The sequence below is a fragment of the Microtus oregoni genome, unplaced genomic scaffold (genome assembly GCF_018167655.1).
Source record: "Microtus oregoni isolate MIOR12 unplaced genomic scaffold, Mior012 000020F_ref0000438, whole genome shotgun sequence".
In the NCBI taxonomy this organism is placed as follows: domain Eukaryota; kingdom Metazoa; phylum Chordata; class Mammalia; order Rodentia; family Cricetidae; genus Microtus; species Microtus oregoni.
In genome coordinates, this window is record NW_024543079.1 from 5,711,938 (window position 1) to 5,731,724 (window position 19,787).

The 19,787-nt window shown below is 41.4% G+C and overlaps 1 protein-coding gene and 1 long non-coding RNA gene across 2 annotated transcripts in view; one reads left to right on the forward strand and one right to left on the reverse strand.

Moving 5' to 3' along the window:
• Window positions 1–19,787, reverse strand: part of LOC121460088 (recombining binding protein suppressor of hairless-like protein) — a 197,603-nt gene that overhangs the window by 99,567 nt on the left and 78,249 nt on the right. The gene's annotated exons all lie outside the window — the stretch shown is intronic.
• On the forward strand, window positions 16,509–18,569 carry LOC121460096. The gene is made up of 3 exons (XR_005976035.1): window positions 16,509–16,647; window positions 17,506–17,824; window positions 18,405–18,569. It is a non-coding gene; the product is annotated as an uncharacterized LOC121460096 (long non-coding RNA).

A 19,787-nucleotide genomic window follows, 5' to 3' on the forward strand; every position in this document is an offset into this window, starting at 1 on the left:
TACAGAAAATCATAACCAATCAAAATGCAGAGTTGTGGAGTCCAGTCCCAACCTATACACCCTCAGACCACTTCTGTACCGAAGACTCTAGGATCACTGCAGGAGGGGGTGTGGAAAGAGCTAGAAGACCAGACAGTTTGCTTTGAGATTGTGTCTCCTAGGAATGTCACAAGCTACACCCATAAACCATCACCAACATGGCTGCCTAAATAGGAGCTAAATAACGATCACAACAATAAACATACTAATATGGAAGAGGGAAAGACCGGGATGCCCCAACCTTATACAGAGAACTGCAGGCAATGCAGGAGTGCTGAGAGTGGAGGAAATAGTCTTCCCCAGGGAAGAGCACATCAATTGCTTATCCAATACCAGCTATAGATTATTTTAAGATCAAGAATGCTCATATAGCCAAGAGGATAACTATATGTTTTCCTTGGATGGGGGTAAGGGGAGATGGGGAGAGAAAAGGGAGAGGGGTTGGATGGGGGGAACTTGGGGAAAAGGGATGATTGGGATAAAGGAAGGTTGGATAGGGGAGCACGGAAGCACAATTCTTAGTTAAGGGAGCCACCTTAGGGTTGGCAAGAGATTTGAACCTAGAGTGGCTCCCAGGAGCCCAAGGCGATGTCCCCAGTTAGTTCCTTGGGCAGCTGAGGATAGGGAACCTGAAATGACCCTATCCTATAGCAATACTGACGAATATCTTGCATATCACCATAGAACATTCATCTGGTGATGGATGGAGATAGAGACAGAGACCCACACTGGAGCACTGGACTGAGCTCCCAAGGTCCCAATGAGGAGCAGAAGGAGGGAGAAGATGAGCAAGGAAGTCAGGACCATGAGGGGTGCACCCACCCACTGAGACAGTGGGGCTGATCTATTGGGAGCTCACCAAGGCCAGCTGGACTATGACTGAAAAAGCATGGGATAAAACCGGACTCTCTGAACATGGCGAGCAATGAGGGCCGATGAGAAGCCAAGGACAATGGCACGGTTTTTTTTTTTTTCACATTTTATTTTATTTTTTTTTATTGAGAAAAAAAAATTTCCGCCTCCTCCCAGCCTCCCACTCCTCCCCCTCCCCCCACTCCTCTCCCCGTCCCCCCACTCCTCTCCCCCTCCCCCCACTCCTCTCCCCCTCCCTCTCAAGTCTGAAGAGCAGTCAGGGTTCCCTGCCCTGTGGAAAGGATGGAGATGGAAAATCTGGCACGGGGTTTTGATCCTACTTCATGTTCTGGCTTTGTGGGAGCCTGGCCAGTTTGGATGCTCACCTTCCTAGACATGGACGGAGGCGGGAGGACCTTGGACTTTCCACAGGGCAGGGAACCCTGACTGCTCTTTGGACTGGAGAGGGAGGGGGAGAGGAGTGGGGGGAGGGGAAGAAGGTTGGGAGGAGGGGGAGGGAAATGGGAGGCTGGGAGGAGGCAGAAACTTTTTTTTCCTTTTCTCAATAAAAAAAAGAATGCTCATATAAATCAATAAAATAATCAGAACAGGAACAAAAGCAAAGCAAAACAAAACTCAGTATGTTTCCACTTTGGTTTGCCACCGAATTTACTAATGGTTTTAGAAAACTCTTTCCCATTATTCAGTCCCAACCACTAAACATTGAGGATGCTGGAGGAGTTGTCCTCACGTCAGTAATAGAGGATGAGAGACGTGACAGATGCCATGAAAACCGTGGTCAGAACAGAACACAGCGTTGTGATAGCTAAACCGTGAGGAAGAAGGGGGCTGGTTTCAGATTGAAGGACAAGAACGTGGACTGCATGGCATCTGCCTCCCTTTACTTGGCCTTTCCTTTGATGCTTTCCTTTGTCTTGCCCCTTCACTTTAAAGTGTGTTCCTCCTTGCTACCAGCCATTTCTCTGAACTCAGATAAACTAAATTTACCAAGTATGACCTTTCTCAGAAGTTAGCTCTCCCTAGTTCAAAGCCACTCGCCATCTCAGGGCACTCTCTGAATCAGATAACCCAGAAGCCTCCTCTTTGGAACTCAGTTATTGTGTCCGAGATGTGAGAAGATAGTTTCTGATATCATTTGCTCTGCATTGAATGTGAGGCTGTGTGATCAGGAAAAATGTCAAGGCTGATGAACAATGGGTACTTTTGATCTTATTTCTTAACAAGGGCTCCTGATCACCCCTCAGTGGGGTAACACCCATCACTGAGTGGAAGATTGGCTCCCTGTCTCATTCTGTACATGGAACATGATGTAACTCAAGTATTTTCTAGGCTGGTCATTGGTTGTTCTCTTCCTCTGTTTGCTTGTTTTTCTGAACGATAACTATGGAACTTCAGACAGTATATTAGGATCCTAGTGTATTTTTCCTAGTGAATCCAGGTATAAAAGAAAGATACAAGATTAGTGAGGGCAGGGTGTTATAGGTGAAGATACTAAAAGTATATGATATAATTATATAAAAATGACATTGTATAACCCAGTACCAGATGCAATGAGAATATGCCAATGGGAAATTTTTTAAAAAATATGAATGTGGGGCATATTTTTCCTCCTATTACTGAGTTCTTAATATCTGGTGTACATGCCAAGTCCCATAAGTAGCAAATGGAACTTTTAAATGATTTAAATCATGCTTGCCAGATCCTAAATGTACATTTTTCTCCCTGCTTCTGATTTCTCTCTGAGGTTACCCACGTATTCATATGTGTCCCTGAAAAACACTGGAAACTTCAATCAGAAGGACCAGAAAGTTCTACATAGTCTGGCCTTTTATTTTATAGATACTATTACAGAAATATAGAAATCAATCCTAAAATTTCTGTTTTAAAAGATCCTGAGCACCCAAAGTAATCTTGATCAGAAGGAGCAATGCTTGAGCAATAGCAAGTCCCCTATATCAACTTGCCCAGCAGAACCAGAGAATCAAACCCAGCAAGATAGACACACACACACACACACACACACACACACACACACACCCATGATAAATAGAATAGGATGAAGAACTCGGAAATAAACCCATGCAGTTCTATCCACCACAATGTTGACAAAGGCGACACCTTCAATAAAGACAACCTCTTTAACAATTAGTGCCAGCAACATTGAATATTGACATGTAGATAGCTAAGACAGATCCTGCCTTACATCATGTACAAGCGCACACACAGGAATATTGATTGCTTCCCTCCCATAGCAGCTTGCATGCCATCTTAAGAGCCTACGAAATTTAGTCTTCATCCTCACACACTGCTTGTGGGAATGCGAGTTCATCCAACCACTCTGGAAAACAGTATGGAAGTTTCTAAAAACAAACAAACAACACCCCCCAACACCCCCCCCCTCAAACTAACAACAGGACAAATCTCTGATCCTGCTATATCACTCCTGGTCACATGGCAAAAGCAGCACGCTATATACAGACCTACACACCGATGACTCTCTAATGTGCATAATGGGTGAGTTATGGAACCAGCCTAGGTGGCCAGTATTTAATTAGTCTATGAGACTGTATCATGCATTCACAATAAATTCCCTTTTATTTTAACTTGTGGCATTTTTTTATTTTTATTACTTTGAGAATTTCATTCAATGTACTTTGATCATCTTTACCTCCTCCCCTAACTTCATCAAAATTAACATCCTTCTCTAGCCATCTTGTTATTTTCTTATCTCTTGGGTTGTTTTTTTTTTTAAATCAAGTGCAATTTGTGTTACCGTTTTACCCCTAGATTTTGGCCTTCCACATGGAGCACAATCATCCTATTAGGGGCCACAACCTTAGATAAAGCTGATTACACACTCCCCCAGCCATCAGCTGCCAATAGCTCTGCAGCAACAAGTGGGGCTTTATGCTTACCATCCCTTTCCACCCTGGATTCTGCCAGGCTTGATCTTCTCCAGACCTTGTGCACTCTGCCGCAAGTGCTGAGTCTGTGTGTACAACAGTCCTACCAGATCCAGAAAACAGTTTCCTTGCAGTCAGCCATTGCCTCTGGCTCTTAGCATTGACCCAGGCTCTACAGGGTCCCTGGGCCTTTGGCAGAGAGGGTGTGATAGAAAGGACCCATCTAGGGCTAAACATTATGCCATCTCTTCTTCTCTATGACTTGACCAGTTGTGTGTCTCCATGTAAATCATCATCTACTGGGGGGCAGGAGCTTCTCTGCTAAGGCTGGAAAAACGTGTTAATCTATAAGTAAATGATAAGTCATTAGGAGTCAGTTTAATACTTTGTCTCTTTAGCAGAATAAAGTAGTAGGTTGTCCCCCACAACTTATGGGGTGTCTAGCCATAGTGTCTTGGGCCCAGTTAAAGTGCCAGGTATGTTTTTTCAACTTGTGGAGAGGTCCTCAAAATCAGTCAGATGGTTGATTACTGCCTCATCATTGTATCAGTGGGGATGTCTTGCCAGGCTGCGCATCATTATAGCTCATAGGGAATACAGTTAGGTGAGATTGATGATTACTCTCTCTTCTGGAAGTGTGCATAGCACCTTCCAGCATATGAAATCTAGCCAGTAGGAATAAGGCTTCCAGGCCAACAATGGTTTGAATTCCCCATGTTCTATGATTCAAGTATATGGTATCTTCAGCAATAGGGTCTTATGTCTAGTTTTGGAGATAACTGAGAACATTGGCACTTGCCTGTAATGTTTGGGGAGCTAGGGGGCCTCAGTGACTGACAACTGCTATAGAGGTAAACATTTCTAACACTGGGCTTTTGATTTGTTACTCTGTGGTGTCTAGTAGGGAAATCATTGCTCTATTATAGGTAACTCCATTTAAACTCTTTATATATGTGTATGTGTGTATTTTAGGAAGCTTCTACAGTAGTAGGTTCTTTTTTTCTTTTTATTGTTATTGTTTTTTTTCTTTTTTTTTAATTGAGAAAAGGAAGAAAAAAAACAAGTTTCCACCTCCTCCCAGCCTCCCATTTCCCTCCCCCTCCTCCCACCCTTCTCCCCTCCTCCTATCCTTCTCCCCCTCCTCCCACTCCTCTCCCCCTCCCTCTCCAGTCCAAAGAGCAGTCAGTGTTCCCTGCCCTGTGGGAAGTCCTAGGTCCTCCCCACTCTGTCCATATCTAGGAAGGTGAATATCCAAACTGGCTAGGCTCCCACAAAGCCAGCACATTGTGTAGGATCAAAACCCTGTGCCATTGTCCTTGGCTTCTCATCAGCCCTCATTGTTCGCCATGTTCAGAGAGTCCAGTTTTAACCCATGCTTTTTCAGTCACAGTCCAGCTGGCCTTGGTGAGCTCCCAGTAGATCAGCTCCACTGTCTCAATGGGTGGGTGCACCCCTCATGGTCCCGACTTCTTTGCTCATGTTCTCCCTCCTTCTGCTCCTCATTGGGACCTTAGGAGCTCAGTCCAGTGCTCCAGTGTGGGTCTCTGTCTCTATCTCCATCCATCACCAGATGAATATTCGTCAGTATTGCTATAGGATAGGGTCATTTCTGGTTCCCTATCCTCAGCTGCCCAAGGAACTAACTGGGGACCTTGGCTTGGGTTCCTGGGAGCCACTCTAGGTTCAAGTCTCTTGCCAACCCTAAGGTGGCTCCCTTAACTAAGAATTGTGCTTCCGTGCTCCCTTATCCAACCTTCCTTTATCCCAATCTTCCTTTTTCCCCAAGTTCCCCCCATCCTCCCCTTCTCCCTTTTCTCTCCCCATCTCCCCTTACCCCCATCCCACCCCACCCCCAAGATCCCAATTTTCTCCCCGGCCATTTTGTCTACTTCCCATAGCCAAGAGGATAACTATATGTTTTTCCTTTGGTTCAACTTCTTACTTAGCTTCTTTAGGATCACCAATTGTAGACTCTGTGACCCTTATTTATGGCTAGAAACCAATTATGAGTGAGTACATCCCATATTCATCTTTTTGGGTCTGGGTTACCTCACTCAGAATAGTGTTTTCTATTTCCATCCATTTGCATGCAAAATTCGAGAAGTCATTGTTTTTTACCGCAGCGTAGTACTCTAATGTGTATATATTCCATACTTTCTTCATCCATTCTTCCATTAAGGGGCATCTAGGTTGTTTCCAGGTTCTGGCTATTACAAATAATACTGCTATGAACATGGTTGAACAAATGCTCTTGTCATATGATAGGGCATCTCTTGGGTATATTCCCAGGAGTGGTATTGCTGGGTCCAGGTGTAGGTTGATCCCGAATTTCCTGAGAAACCGAAACACTGATTTCCAAAGTGGTTGCACAAGATTGCATTCCCACCAGCAATGGATGAGGGTACCCCTTCCTCCACAGCCTCTCCAGCAAAGGCTATCATTGGAGTTTTTGATTTTAGCCATTCTGACAGGTGTAAGATGATATCTCAAAGTTGTTTTGATTTGCATTTCCCTGATCGCTAAGGAGGTTGAGCATGACCTTAAGTGTCTTTTGGCCATTTGAACTTCCTCTGCTGAGAATTCTCTGTTCAGTTCAGTGCCCCATTTTTTAATTGGGTTAATTAGCATTTTAAAGTCTAGTTTCCTGAGTTTTCTATATATTTTGGAGATCAGACCTTTGTCTGTTGCGGGGTTGGTGAAGATCTTCTCCCAGTCAGTAGGTTGCCTTTTTGTCTTGGTGACAGTGTCCTTTGCTTTACAGAAGCTTCTCAGTTTTAGTAGGTCCCATTTATTCAATGTTGCCCTTAATGTCTGTGCTGTTGGGGTTACACATAGGAAGCGATCTCCTGTGCCCATCTGTTGTAGGGTACTTCCCACTTTCTCTTCTATTAGGTTCAATGTGTTCTGACTGATAGTGACGTCTTTAATCCATTTGGACTTGAGTTTTGTGCATGGTGATAGATATGGGTCTATTTTCATTCTTCTACAGGTTGACATCCAGTTATGCCAGCACCATTTGTTGAAGATGCTTTCTTTCTCCCATTGTATACTTTTGGCTCTTTTATCAAAAATGAGGTGTTCATAGGTTTGTGGGTTAAAATTCGGGTCTTCTATACGATTCCATTGGTTGACTTCTCTGTTTTTATGCCAGTACCACACTGTTTTCATCACTGTAGCTCTGTAATAGAGTTTGAAGTCAGGGATGGTAATGCCTCCAGACAATCCTTTATTGTATAGGATTGTTTTGGCTATCCTGGGTTTTTTGTTTTTCCATATAAAGTTGATTATTGTCCTCTCAAGATCTGTGAAGAATTTTGATGGGACCTTGATGGGGATTGCATTGAATCTATAAATTGCCTTTGGAAGAATTGCCATTTTTACTATGTTGATCCTCCCAATCCAAGAGCAAGGGAGGTCCTTCCATTTTCTGGTATACTCCTCAATTTCTTTCTTCAATGCCTTAAAGTTCTTGTCAAATAGATCTTTCACTTCCTTGGTTAGAGTTACCCCAAGATATTTTATGCTGTTTGTGGCTATCGTGAAAGGTGAAGCTTCTCTGATTTCCCTCTCTGCTTCCATATCCTTTGTGTATAAGAGGGTGACTGATTTTTTTGGAGTTGATCTTGTATCCTGCCACATTACTAAAGGTGTTTATCGGCTGTAAAAGTTCTTTGGTGAAGTTTTGGGGGTCGCTTATGTACACTATCATATCATCTGCAAATAACGAAAGTTTCACTTCTTCCTTTCCAATTCGAATCCCCTTGATCCCCTTATGTTGTCTTATTGCTATTGCTAGAACTTCAAGCACTATATTGAAGAGGTATGGCGAGAGTGGACAGCCTTGTCGTGTTCCTGAGTTTAATGGGATGGCTTTGAGTTTCTCTCCATTTAATTTGATGTTAGCTGTCGGCTTGCTGTATATAGCTTTTATTATATTTAGGTATGACCCTTGTATCCCTAATCTCTCCAATACTTTTATCATAAAGGAATGTTGAATTTTGTCAAATGCTTTTTCAGCATCTAATGAAATGATCATATGATTTTTTTCTTTCAGTTTATTAATATGATGGATTACATTGATAGATTTTCGTATGTTGAACCAGCCCTGCATCCCTGGGATGAAGCCTACTTGATCATAATGGATAATTTTTCTGATGTGTTCTTGGATTCGATTTGCCAGTATTTTGTTGAGGATTTTTGCATTGATGTTCATGAGTGAGATTGGTCTATAGTTCTCTTTCTTGGTTGAGTCTTTGTGCGGTTTTGGTATCAGAGTAACTGTAGCTTCATAAAAGGAATTTGGCAATGCCTCTTCTGTTTCTATATTGTGAAATACATTAAGGAGTATAGGTATTAGGTCTTCTTGGAAGTTCTGGTAGAATTCCGCATTGAAACCATCTGGTCCTGGACTTTTTTTGGTAGGGAGGTTTTTGATAACCTCTTCTAATTCTTCGCAACTAACAGGTCTATTTAGATTCACCTGGTCCTGGTTTAACTTTGGTATATGGTATTTATCTAAAAAAGTGTCCATTTCCTTTACATTTTCCAGTTTTGTGGCATATAGGCTTTTGTAGTAAGATCTAATGATTCTCTGAATTTCCTCTGTGTCAGTGGTTATGTCCCCCTTTTCATTTCTGATCTTATTAATTTGCAAAGTCGCTCTCTGCCGTTTGATTAGTTTGGATAGGGGTTTGTCAATCTTGTTGATTTTCTCCAGGAACCAGCTTTTTGTTTCATTGATCCTTTGTATTGTTTTCTGTGTTTCTATTTTGTTGATTTCAGCCCTCAGTTTGATTATTTCCAGTCTTCTACTCCTCCTGGGTGAGTCTGCTTCTTTTTTTTTCTAGAGCTTTCAGGTGGGCTGTTAAGTCTCCAATGTGAGCTTTCTCTGTTTTCTTTAAGTGGGCACTTAGTGCTATGAACTTTCCTCTTAGGACTGCTTTCATAGTGTCCCATAAGTTTGAGTATGTTGTTTCTTTATTTTCATTGAATTCCAGGAAGACTTTAATTTCTTTCTTTATTTCTTCCTTAATCCAGGTATGGTTCAGTAGTTGACTGTTCAGTTTCCATGAATTTGTAGGCTTTCTGGGGGTAACATTGTTGTTGAATTCTAACTTTAATCCATGGTGATCTGATAAGACACAGGTGGTTACTAATATTTTTTTGTAACTGTGGATGTTTGCTTTGTTACCGACTATGTGGTCGATTTTTGAGAAAGTTCCATGAGCTGCAGAGAAGAAGGTATATTCTTTCCTATTTGGGTGGAATGTTCTATAGATGTCTGTTAAGTCCATTTGATTCATTACCTCCATTAATTCTCTTATTTCTCTGTTAGGTTTCTGTCTGATTGACCTGTCCATTGGTGAGAGAGGAGTGTTAAAGTCTCCTACTATTAGTGTGTGCGGTTTGATGGCTGCCTTGAGTTTTAGCAATGTTTCTTTTATGTACGTGGGTGCTTTTATATTAGGGGCATAGATATTCAGGATTGAGACTTCATCCTGATGAACTGTTCCTGTTATGAGTATAAAATGCCCCTCTCCGTCTTTAAGTTTGAAGTCAACTTTGTTAGAGATTAGTATGGCCACACCTGCTTGTTTCTTAGGTCCATTTGCTTGATAAGCCTTTTCCCAGCCCTTTACTCTGAGTAGGTGCCTGTCTTTGTGGTTGAGGTGTGTTTCTTGTAAACAGCAGAATGTTGGATCCTGTTTTTTTATCCAATCTCTTAGCCTGTGCCTTTTTATAGGTGAGTTGAGTCCATTGACATTAAGTGATATTAATGACCAGTGGTTGTTAACTCCGGTCACTTTTTTAGTCGTAGAGTTTGTGTGTTTCCCTTCTTTGATTTGTGTTGGTGAAGGGTCTCTAGATGTCTGAGTTATTGTGGTCATTGTTGGACTCCTTGGTTAGTGATTTTCCTTCTATTACTTTCTGTAAAGCTGGATTTGTGGCTGTGTATTGTTTAAATTTGTTTTTATCCTGGAAAATTTTATTCTCTCCATTTATAGTGAACAAAAGCTTGGCTGGGTATAGTAATCTGGGCTTGCATCCATGGTCTCTCAGTTTCTGCAGTACATCTATCCAGGACCTTCTGGCTTTCATGGTTTCCATGGAGAAGTCAGGTGTAAGTCTGATAGGTTTACCTTTATAAGTAATTTGGCCTTTTTCCTTTGCAGCTCTTAATATTCTTTCCTTATTCTGTATGCTTTGTGTTTTGATAATTATATGGCGAGGGGATGTTTTTTTTTTTTTTGATCCAGCCTATTCGGTGTTCTGTATGCTTCTTGAACCTTCATAGGTATATCTTTCTTTAGGTTGGGAAAGTTTTCTTCTATAATTTTATTAAATATATTTTCTGGACCATTGAGCTGCGCTTCTTCTCCTTCTTCTACTCCTATTATTCTTAGGTTTGACCTTTTTATTGTGTCCCATGTTTCCTGAATGTTTTGTGATGAGAGTTTGTTGGACTTGCTGTTTTCTTTGATCAGTGTGTTTATTTTCTCTATGGTATCTTCAGAATCTGAGATTCTTTCTTCTAACTCTTGTATTCTGTTGGTTATGCTTGTTTCTGTAGACTCTGTTTGTTTACTTAAATTTTCCATGTCCAGCCGGCCCTCTGTTTGTGTTTTCTTCTTTGCCTCCATTTCAGTTTTCAAGTCTTGAACTGTTTCCATTATCTGTTTGATTGTTTTTCCTTGGTTTTCTAGGGTATCACTCACTGATTTATTCAATTCTTCAAACTTTCTGTTATATTTCTCATCCATTTCTATAAGGGCGTTTTTTACATGCTGTTTAAGGGCATCAATCACTTTCATGAAGTCAATCTTTTCTACTTCTTGTTGATTAAGGTGTTCATGTCCTCCCGTTGCGAGGTTGCTGGTTTCTGGTGGCTTCATGTTGCTTTTCAGCTTGTTGGGCCAATTCTTGCCTTGGCGTCTGCCCATCTCTTCTTCCAAATGCTCCCTTATGGATCTTCTTTTACTGGATCAGGTCTCCTTGCCTACCCAACGCTGGCTCTCCCCAATGTTGGCTCTCCCCAACACTTGCTCTCCTGGTGCCCCAGCGCTGGCTCTCCTAGCACCGAGAGATCAGGCCTCCGTGCTGATGGGGCAGCTTGCAAACAAGGATAGCCTGCTTGGTGCAGGCAGGCCATAGAAGCAAAGGAACTCCCACCCGCTTGGGTGCCCCGAGGATTTGGACCCAGTGCCCAGACAGGCTGGGCTGGGTGATGTTATGTGCCGAAAGAGGGCGGTGGGGCCGAAGTGGGGAGGGTTCTGGATGGAAGCTGGGTGGGCTAGGAAGAAAGAGGCAGTATGCTGGGAGTGGAGGCCCTGCAGAGAGCCCAAGAAGGATAGGGGGCCAAGGAACCTCTGAGCTCCCTGTCCCAGGCTGGCGCCGGGCGGGGCCTGAAACTCACCCCAACGCTGGCTCTCCTGGCGCTGAGAGATCAGGCCTCCGTGCTGATGGGGCAGCTCGCAAACAAAGCGCCTACCTTGCCTGGTGCAGGAAGGCCATAGAAGCAAAGGAACTCCCACCCGCTTGGGTGCCCCGAGGATTTGGACCCAGTGCCCAGACAGGCTGGGCTGGGTGATGTTAATGTGCCGAAAGAGGGCGGTGGGGCCGAAGTGGGGAGGGTTCTGGATGGAAGCTGGGTGGGCTAGGAAGAAAGAGGCGGTATGCAGGGAGGAGAGGCCCTGCAGAGAGCCCAGGAAGGATAGGGGGCCAAGGAACCTCTGAGTAGTAGGTTCTTATATGACTTTTTGAGAGGTCTTTTGTGTTAGTGACCCATCTGTGCTATTCCCCCCATACCTTGCCCTTCCGTCCACACACATTTAGACTCTCTCTCCTGCTTGCTTCTTCTTTAATGTTTCCACCTCTTAGTTCTACCTCCTTCCCTTTGAAATCCCCTCCATGGTGCCTTAATAATTTCCTAGCCTCTGCTGCTATTCCAAATGGGACACAGGTATCTCAAGATTCAAAGCTAACTTTTGAAAATAAGAAAAAACATGTGAAATTTGTTTTTCTGGGCCTGTTCTTATTAGTGTTTAGTTTTTTAGTTCTTTGTCTGTGGTAGGCACTGACCTTATGTCAGATGTATATCTGGTATGCTTTTCCCTATTCTGTTGGTTGCATCTTCAGCAAAGTCATGGTGTCATTTACTGTAAAGAAGCTTTATAGCTTCATGAAGTCCCATTTATTAATTGCAATCCATTTATTAATAATTCATTGTTACAATTGATAATTATAATTAATAATTTCCATATGTTAATGCCTGCACTGCTGAAATCTTTTTTATATATATTTATTTATTATGTATACAATATTCTGTCTGTGTGCATGTCTGCAGGCCAGAAGAGGGGACCAGACCTCTTTACAGATGGTTGTGAGCCACCATGTGGTTGCTGGGAATTGAACTCAGGACCTCTGGAAGAGCAGGCAATGCTCTTAACCACTGAGCCATCTCTCCAGCCCCCACTGATGAAATCCTAAACAGAAAGTCCTTTCCTGTGCCTTTAAGTTAAAAAATATCTCCTACTTTCTCCTTTATCAGATTCTGAGCTCCAGTTCTTTTTTTATCATTCATTTTACATACCAACCATAGTTCCTCCTCCCTCCCTTCCTTCTATTCCCTACCTCAACTCCCCCCACACTCCCATAAACTCCCCAGAAAGGGTAAGGCCTCCCATGGGGAGTCAACAAAGCCTGGCACATCAAGTTGAGGCAGGACCAAGCCTCTCACCATGCATCAAGGCTGAGTAAGGCATCCCACCATAGGGAATGAGCTCCAAAGAGCCAGCTCATACCCCAGGGGTAGATCCTGGCCCCACTGTCAGGGGCCCCACAACTGTCACCCACATGCAAAGGGCCTCATTCAGTCCCATGCAGGCTCCCCAGCTGTTGGTTCAGAGTCTGTGATGTCCCAGGAACTCGGTTCAGCTGTCTCTGTGGGTTTCCCCTTCATGATCTTGACCCCCGTCGCTCATATATCCCTCCTCCCTCTCTTTGACTGAACTCCCAGAGCTCAGGCCAGTGGTTAACCAGGGTACCATCTCTTGTATTGAGGTTTTTTATTTGGAGTTAAATTTTTTTGTAAGGTGAAAGGCAAAGCTCTACTTTCCTTCTTATGCATTTAGACATCCAGTCTCACCAGCACCATTTGTTGAAGATGCCATCTTTCCTCAAACGTGTATCTTAGTCTCTGTAAAGAATCAGACGCTGTAGAAGCGTGGACTTAGATGTTGGTCCTCAACCCTTTATTCTATTGATAAATATGTCTGTTTCTCTGCCAGCACGATGCTGTTTTTATTACTATAGCTCCATACTAGAGCTTGAAGTCTGGGATGGCAATTCCTTCAGCACTCGTTCAGGATTATCTTGACTGCCCTAGGTCTTCTGTGCTTCCTTATGAAATTTAACATTATTTCTTAAATTTATGTAAAAAAAATTTGTTGAAATTTGGATGGAGATTGCATTGAATCTGTAGGTTGCTTTTTGGTAAGATGGTCATTTTCATTATATTATTCCTACCAAGCCATGAGCACAGGAGATGTTTCCAGCTTCTCATGTCTTCTTTAATTTCTTTTATCACTGTTTTATAGTTTTCATTGTACAAGTCTTTCACTTCCTTGGTTAGTTCATTTCACAATATTCTTAAAGATTTAAAGTGCCTGTATACCAGAAGAGGGCACCAGATCTCACTGTAGATGGCTGTGAGCCACCATGCGGTTGCTGGGAATTGAACTCAGGACCTCTGGAAGAGCAGCCAGTGCTCTTAACCTCTGAGCCATCTCTCCGGCTCTATTTTATCATATTTTTGAGGCTACTCTAAATGGCATAATTTTCCTAATTTCTTTCTTGATCATCTGTATATCAGAAAGCTACTGATTTTGTGTATTAATTTTGTATCCTTCTACTTTGATAAATGTGCTTATGAGATGTGGGAGTTTCGAGGAATCTTTAGAGTCTTTTACATCCAGAATCAAATAATCTGCAAATAAAAATACTTTGACTTCTTCCTTTCTCATTTACATCAATTCCATTGCCCTTTTTTTTTTGTCTTATTGCTCTAACCAGACCATCAAGCACTGTATTGAACAGGAATGGACAGACTTGGCATCCATGTCCTGTTCCTAATTTGAGTGAAAATGCTTTGAGTTTTTCTCTATTTAGGAAGATACTGGCTGTAGGCTTACTGTACACTTTCATGTTGGTTGATATTTCTGGGAGGCCTGTCCTCTTCTGAAGTGAAACAGAGGAGGAGTGGGTCTGGGTAAGAGGGGAGGTGGTTCAGGGGAGGGACTAGGAGGAGAGTAGGGAAGGAAAACTGTGATCAGAATGTAATATATGAGAGAAGAATAAACGAAAAACATTAAAAATGTCTCCTCATTTTTCAGTTTTTGGAAATTGAAAAATATTGGTATTGACTCTTCTTTGAAGGTCTGGTAGAGTTCTGTGCTGAATCCATCTGGTCCTGGGTTGTTCTGAGTTGCAAGATTTTTAATCATTACTATCTCATGGGATGTTAATCATTTTAAATTATTTATTTCATGTTGATTTATCTTTTGTAGGATATATATATATCTTTTGTAGGATATATATATATATCTAGATATTAATATGTTCCCTTCAGACTTTCAAATATGGTAAAATATAGATTTTTTTCATTTTTTCCTTTTATTAAAAATAGATTCTTTGCTCATTCAAATATCATGACCTGTCTGTTGGTAAGATGAAGTATTGAAATCACCTAGCATCACTGTGTTTGGCCTATCTGTGAATTTCAGAGCTAACGTCCATTTTCTGAAATTGTGTGCATGTGTTTGGTAAGTACATGTTTAGAACTGCAATGTTCTGTTGATGATTTTTTTTCTTTAAGGAGCTGAAAGTGTCCTTCTTTATCTCTTCTGATTAGTTTTAGTTTGAAGTCTATTTTGTCAGCTATTAGAATAGCTACCTTGCTTGTTTCTCAGTTACATTTGCTTGGAATATATTTTTCATACTTTAACCCTAAGAAGGTATCTGTCTTTGATGGTGAAGTATATTTCTTGTGGCAACAAAAAGACAGATCTCGTTTTCTAATTCAGTCTGCTGGTCTTTGTCTTATTTGAGGAATGGAGACTGTCTGAGTTAGGCTTTCTGTTGCTGTGAAGAGATAGATAACATGACCTTGGCAACTCTTATTAAAAAAACATTTAATTGAGGTGGTAGCTTACAGTTTCAAAGGTTTAGTCCATTATTATCATGGCAGGGAGCATGGCAGCATGCAGACAGACTTGGTAATGGCTACATCTTGATCAGAAGGCAACAGGAAGTGGACTGTTAACACTGGGCGGTAACTTGAGCATATGAGAATTCAAAATCTGCCTCCACAATGACACACTTCCTCCAATAAGACCATACCTACTCTCATAAAGCCCATGCCTCCTAATAGCGCCATTCTCTTTGGAGGCCATTTGCTTTCAAACCACCACAGAGATCATTAACAGTCTTGAGTTATTATTGAAAGACATGTATCATTTCCTATCATTTTGTTGATCTTATGGTCTTTTTTAGCCTCTTTTGGATAAATGTTCTACAGTTGTTTATTTGTTCCCTGTACCTTAATGCTGTGTTCAGTTTTCTCTTCAAACCAGAGAATTCCTTCCAGTATCTTCTTGTAGATCTGGCTTAATGATCATAAATTCCCTTACCCTGTTTTTATTATGGAATATTTTTATTTCTCCTTCAACTTTAATAGATAGTTTTGCTGAGTGTAGTAGTCTGGTTGACAGTTGTGATCTTTCAGAACTTGTATCTTTCTTGACCCTTCTAGCTCTAAAGATTCCTGCTGAATAATCATGTTTTCCTAGTTGGCCTGTCTTTATGTGACTTGACATTTATGTTAGTTTTAAAACCCTTCATTCTCTGTTTTTAATGTTTTAAATATATCGTGAAAACTTTTTCCAGGTCTTTCCTATTCAGTAAGTCTTTTGTGTAAAAATTGGCATCTCTTTAGTAAAAGTATCTTTTTCTATGTCTTTACTGAATGTATTCTCTATGCTTTGCTATGTTATTTTTCATACTTCCTCTATGTCCACAATTCAGAGGTTACATCTTTTCTCAGTGCCTCAAAAACTCTCCCATGGTTCCATTTATGTGTTTTTTTGAAAAAAATTCTCATTGTTCTTTACTAAATGATCCAATGCCTTTATTTTGTTTTTCATCCTTCACATCCTGCCTCCAACACAATCCATTTTGTTGGTGAGGCTTTTCATTGGAGTTTTTAGCTGCCTCATTGAATTTTTCAGTTGGATTTCTTGAGTTCATTCTTTTTTGTGTCTTTACATCTTTATATTATTTGTCAGGTACAATATATTCAAAGTTAACTTGAAGGAATTATAAGCACAAATTTATATAATATAGATGAGGACAGAGAGAGCCATATACTGTTCTGCCCAAAGTTTGATCATAGTATGGATACATTGTACCATGAAAGAATTGTCTTCTCCAGTTCTGAATGAATTTCTTTCAGAAATACAGGAAACTGTGTGTAATGATCACAAGTGTTGATAAAGATTGGCTGGGGTTGGAGGTAAAGGAGAAGGTCTCTGATATGATGTGCTTTTATAGAATTCCAGGAAATAATGACAATACCACCTGCATAGCAGAGGGGAAGATAAGTAGGGCAGGGTTGTGCCTTATATAACTCCAGGTACACCCACTTTGGAAACATATAAATTAGGAACAGCTCAACTTTCAGTCAAGGTCTCTTCTGACAAAATGAAGACTGCCAGCTTCTTCCTCCTCGCATTGCTTCTCTTCCTGGTGACAGAAGCCACTGGGAAGAAAACCAAACGTAAGTGGGAAGAGTTGACCTTAGGGAAAAGCAACAAAGACAATGTTCTTTAAAAGGGACCCCTAGGATCTGAAGAATGCTGTTTTCCAAAGACTCTCAATTCTGATGAGAAGCTAGTCTTGCATAGCTTCTTCCATAGCTCTTGCACGAATATCAGTGAATTGATGTCCAAAAAGTTGGTGGCAGGGATTGCAAGGGAACATTGGAGATCATGTAACTCAAAGATTCTTATTGCTGATTATTAGAGGAGGAACAAGGACAGTTGCAAATGTTGTGATATTTTATTTGTATTTTAATAAATAAAACTTGCCTGAAGTTCAGAAAAGCACAACAACCAGTCACTGGCTTTTACTTCTACCTCAGTCTGAAATGGCAATCCTGCCTCTAAGAATCTCAGGTAAAACTGTGAGTGAGAGTTGTCCCTTCCTGTTTTATCATCCTCTCTAGTGCTAGGATCAAAGGCGTGCACCACTGCTACCCAGTTTCTAAGGAAAACTAGTGTGGCTACTGGGATTAAAGGCGTGGGCCACCACTGCCTGGTCTGTAAGACTGACCAGTGGGGCTGTTTTACTCTCTGATCTTCAGGCAAGTTTCTTTATTAAAACACATATGAATTATTAACTACAGTTGCCAAGTAGATCAAGCCTATTTCTAACTAGACAAAAGATCGAGGAGTTTCTAGACAACACAAAAGACAAGTTGTACCACAAGATAGAGCCAATCAGAGCAATCAGATTTACTAATAATAGCAACACCACAGGTTGTTTACAATGTCTTACTTCACAACAAACCCAGAAAGACAGATACAGATAGAAAGATACAGGTAGAGAATAAACCTGTTTTTTTTTTTCTTATCAGAAAAATTCTCACAGTCTGAAGAAACGGCCAGCGAGAGCTATGGAACAGGCTCGGGGGAGAGGAGGTTTGCATTAGGTTCTCCGACATCATACTCCCTTGACAAGGCGGATATCTCTTTCAGTGACCACAGAGCCTCCTCCAGTGAGGAAAGCTATGAGGAATCAAGTCATAAAAAAAGTAAAATTAGCTCTGGCGATTACAGTGGTTCTAATGCAGAAGGTGAGAGTTCATTTGTAAAGAGAAGGAAGAGCCAGTTTTCTCAAGACCTGTCTTAAATAATACATTCACTGACCAGCAGAGGGTCTGGACCAATATGATGGTGAGTATTTTCCCTAGTGAGGGAGATACCTATGCAGTGTTTAGAAGTTATGCATGGACACTCCCTGGGTCATTCTATGGGACTGGTCCCCACTGTGCACACCAGTGGAGCTGTGGTGTGTGACCTTTGGGAAGGTGAGAAAAGCACCTGGCAGAACAGAGCTTAAAGGCACCTGGGCTGTGACTGTATCCTGAATCCCTACCCTTAGTGTGTACTGTCAATGGTTTTCTCTTGTACAATCCAACAAGTGAAAGAAAAAAAAACTTGGAAGTTCACGTCATTTATAAGTTTATAATCTTATCAATTCTTACAATTTCACTTGTCAAAGGTTAATTTCTTGCTTATCATGTTGGAAGTTTTATAGTGAAGAGCATCTTTAGATCACCATACATTCAAGAATCAGATTCCTCTCCTCTCTTGATAAAAGAAAGAAATGAGTGCGAAAAAGTCCCTGTTTGTGACTCAGAGGAGAGGAAAAGTAGCAGTAACAGCTGACAATGGGGAAGCAAAGACACGTGGGTCCCCCTCACTGGCCCCTCTGCACCCGCTCCACATTTAAGATTGTTCTCTCTCTCCCTAGGAGTCAAACCACCTAGACGAAGCCTGGGATGTCTTCATGCAACTCCCATGTGGTCCCCGAGGCAGTCCACGGACGACGCTTCCCTCACACTTGCTTGTCTTGAGAATCCTAAATCTCACATTCGTTATGATACTTTCTTTCCAATAAAAATATAACATTCTGCATCATTAACTTTTGACTCCTGAGACCTCTTAGCTCTGTCACATTTAGGGGCTGGGTGGGACTTTTGTACTTAAAGTTCCAAAATTTAAGGAAGTTACCTTCCTGTGTCACCATGGTAAATAATAATAAAGAACAGGTTTTTTAATGTTATAGATAGAAACCCAACAATACAAGGTGCTGGCAGTCTGCGAGTCGCTGTATGAGCTAATAATCCTAATGCCCTCTAGACCCTTTTCCTCGTGGGGTTTTAAACTGACAACCTAGGAAATAGCTGAGAAAAGGGTGGCTTCAAGGAACAAACCCTAATGTCCACATGCCCTTATAGCCAGGATTTAAGGAGGATTCCAGGGAGGAAGTTTTCAGCAGCAGAAATTATCACCAAGAGGAAAAAACTTCAAAGCCTATGGATGAGGGGTTGGTTGCCAGTTCCACATCTGCAACACACCTATTGTCAACCATATCTGTCTTCATATTCTCCAAAATTAAATCTCCAGTGTCTACATGAATAGAATGTTATTACAATAACCTCGAACTTAATTTCAAGATAATAGCTGAAACAGAATAAGGTAAGGACACTTCTGTGATTCTGCAGCCAAACTTCACTAACAGGGGTTCTTAGGCAGGGATGTATTTCACCCTGGTAGAAAGGGAACAGCAATTCTGAGTGTGAGAAAATGGCAACTGACCTGCCCCTGGTGCTATGAGAACAAGGCTCTTGCAGTTACCAGAGCCACTCCTCCTTGACCCTGGAGAGTATATCCATCTCTTTATTTATGCAAATCACAGCCTTCTTTCCTTAGAAGATTTGGGTGATTGATGCATCCAGCAGATAGAGCGCTGACACGGTCGTTCTTCTACAGCTGTAGAGCAGAGGTTTGGGGTTTGGATATGTTGGGAACATGAGCACATAGGCTCCACCAATCTCTCCCACATAAGAATATATGGTTACTATGGGGTCACAGCTGATAAATGAAGGAAACATTGGTTCAGAATCGAACACATTAGGAGAACACATTAAGTAAAAATGACTGATACTTTCCATTTCAACGCAATGAGAATTTCGGAAAGAATTATATAATTTTGGAATATGGTAAGCAATTTTTTTCTTTGATGAAAGGCACATAATAACTTCAAAAAAAAGAATAGACCCAAATTGGAAAATTTAAAAGAAATGGATAATTTTCTTGATATATACCACCTGCCAACATTAAATCAAATTCA